The sequence below is a fragment of the Apium graveolens genome, chromosome 6 (assembly GCF_009905375.1).
Source record: "Apium graveolens cultivar Ventura chromosome 6, ASM990537v1, whole genome shotgun sequence".
Lineage (NCBI taxonomy): Eukaryota > Viridiplantae > Streptophyta > Magnoliopsida > Apiales > Apiaceae > Apium > Apium graveolens.
In genome coordinates, this window is record NC_133652.1 from 159,637,818 (window position 1) to 159,640,834 (window position 3,017).

Genomic DNA, 3,017 nt, shown 5'->3' on the forward strand with positions numbered 1-3,017 from the left:
TCTGGGGGCGTTGCTTTCCATCGGCCATTGGCTCTTTTCCAGGATGCCTCCTTCTCGGGGCCACTTCATCATCCGAAGATTCGGAGTCTCTCTCAGTGTATGGACCAGAAAATTCCCGATCCTCAGGGATAGGACCCAAACCTCGTATATAGGGCGGCGACCGCCCTCGTGCTTCGCTTTGCCCAGCATATCCGCTTCCTCCAACCTCAGGGTGAAGGGGCATCCCATAAGGGGGGTTAGTAGTAACAATAGTTGAATATTCATACCCGACGGGTCGAGAATTCACAGGTATATGTATTTGTTGAACTTGAGGATTCGTACCTTGAATCGGGGGAGTTATCCCTTGTAGCTGGGGTTGAGTTGCCCCTGTCTGGGCTTCCTCCTGAGTAGATGCATAAGTTGAATGGGGAGGAACCTCCACGGTTGATGAAATCACCTGGGTTGTCTCTGATGGTGTTCCTTCCTCTAGAGCTCCAATTGTTCTCCGTGTTCTCGCCATGGTTGTTGTTGTGCTTCCCACAGACGGCGCCAAATATTATGGATAAAAAGCTAAGGTTATTATTTGCTGTATTTATTACTAAGATTCGGGAGCTCAAGGCCTTTAATGGCTGCTCTCGTGTATCGTAGCTTAATTCTGCCTTTACGAGATGCCTACGTATCTCTGTGAATTAGAAAATCAAGCAAAAAAATGTAGTTCTGATTTGTGGGGTGAGGCCCCTTATATAGATGTGGGAGTCCTTGAATTGGACTTGGTATAGGAGACTTGGTGGACAAGCCTCTGAATTAGGATAGACTTAGGAGTCCTAGGAAGTAGGAAGCTGATTCCTTATCCTTTTAGGTCCCCTTGAGGCTAATCTATAAGGATTTATATCCTTATCGGGACTCTTCTCAATAGCTGATTTTTCCCTTATTAATTAATTACGAAATTAATTAATAATTAGGGCTTTTGGGCCTTTTTTATTCCATCAGGCCTGATCTGGTCCATCAGGCTTAACCTTTCTGGTCTGAGTATCATATACCTTTTTATTGGGCCTAGCTGCCCATACCTTGCAGTATTTAATTATACTATCACAATTTATTTACCCCTATCAAAGTGTGTGCAAAAGGAATGTGGAAGCCTATTCAACTGGGTTTTAGAGAACAAAGAAGCATTGCCATTTCCATGCTATTATGAAGATATTCAAAGATGCTGGAATAGAGTAATGAAGTAGCATATTATTAGACTTGATAGGTTTTGTTTTATTATCTTGTCTTATTACTTTGTAATCTTGATGATATATAAACCAAGAAGTAGTAAATAGAACAACAAGAACAAGACTAAGAACATTATCTCAGAGAAACAATTGTAAGCTCCATCTTTAGCATTACTCTATAAACTTAGTTGTTCATATTTGTAAGCAGCTGTGAGCTAATCTTGCTACACAGAGTTCTCTTGATAAAATATATATCTCTGGTGGATACATTCAAATCCACCAGAAAGTTTTTAAAGACTTGTATTTTTAATTACTTGTGTTTTAATTTTACTAACTTCTTATTCCGCACTTTGCAAATCAAACACTTATACATTATTAAGATAAAACATTTTATAGTTTTGAAAAAGGTTCAAGAATTCCATTCAACCCCCTTCTGTAATTCTTGTTGCATTGTTAGGGACTAATAGAAGTTTCTTGAACACCTCCAGAAACTTACCGAATTGCTTGTCCAGCTTTTATTTTTGCAATCTCTTAGGAAAAGGTGGTGGAGGTTAAAGCTGTTTCTCCCCTGTATTACCCTCAGGAATACTGTGTTCAACAGTAGTCTTCCTTGGTTCCGCCTCTTTCTCTTATTGCTTTTCTTCTTCATCTATAACTTCAGCTTCTCCATCTTTTACATTTTCACCATCAATAACTTTTCCAGATCTAAAGGTAATAGCTTTGACTTGCTCTTTAGCTTCCTTCCTGCCTGGCACTTCAGTATCGCTGAGAAGTGTTCCAGGTTGACGATTGAGCACGGAATTGGTTATTTGACCGATTTGATTTTCCAAGGTCTTGATAAAAACAACCTGACTTTTGCACAACAGCTTTAGCTCCTCGAAATCAGCACTAGAAGGTGGAGCAGCACCTCTTTGTTGAGGATATGATTGCCTTTGAGCATATTGCTGTTGTTGCGTGAATCCAGGTGGATTAAACTATTTACTTACACCTTGCTGATATGGTTGCTGAACAGTATTCTGAATATTGCTCCAACTGAAATTGGGATGCTTTATGTTATTAGGATGATAAGTAGCTGGCACAGGCTGCTGCGGTTACTGATAATTGTTCACATAATGAACATATTCATTAACAAGAGAACACTGATCCGTAGCATGAGAGCCTGCACAAAGCTCACACACCATAGCTATCTGATTGACTCCATAGTTGGCTAAAGAATCAACCTTCATAGACAGCGCTTGGAGCTGCGTTGCAATAGTTATGGCTGCATCAACTTCTAGAATACCTGCTACCTTCCCAGGCATCATCCTTTGAGTTGGGTTTTGATGCTCGTTTGTAGCCATAGTTTCAATAAGATTATAGGCTTTAGTATAGCTTTTGGCCCACAAGGCGCCTCCAGCTGTTGCATCGAGCATGGGTTGAGATTGGGCCCCCAAACCATTGTAGAACCTAGTGATCACCATCCAGTCAGGCATATCATGATGTGGACACTTTCTTAACATCTCCTTATAGCACTCCCATGCTTCGCACATAGATTCTATTGGTTGCTGCGCAAACAGAGTAAGAGCACTCCTCATAGTTGCAGTCTTGGCCATTGGATAAAACTTCACCAGAAACTTTTGCGCAAGATCTTGCCAAGTAGTGATGGAACCAGCTAGTTCAGAATGTAACCAGTCCTTAGCTTTATCCCTCAGAGAGAATGGGAAAAGCCTCAGCTTGATAGCCTCATCAATAACACCATTATATTTGAAAGTACTACAGATCTCGAAAAAATTCCTGATATGCATGTTGTGGTCTTCAGTCGCAGCACCTCCGAAAGAAACAGAA

The 3,017-nt window shown here is 40.9% G+C and overlaps 1 non-coding gene across 1 annotated transcript; it reads left to right on the forward strand.

Annotated features, from left to right (window-relative positions):
- Positions 1–2,663: 2,663 nt before the first annotated feature.
- On the forward strand, positions 2,664–2,770 carry LOC141669517 (small nucleolar RNA R71). The gene has a single exon (XR_012553795.1). It is a non-coding gene; the product is annotated as a small nucleolar RNA R71 (small nucleolar RNA).
- The last annotated feature ends 247 nt before the right edge of the window (positions 2,771–3,017 follow it).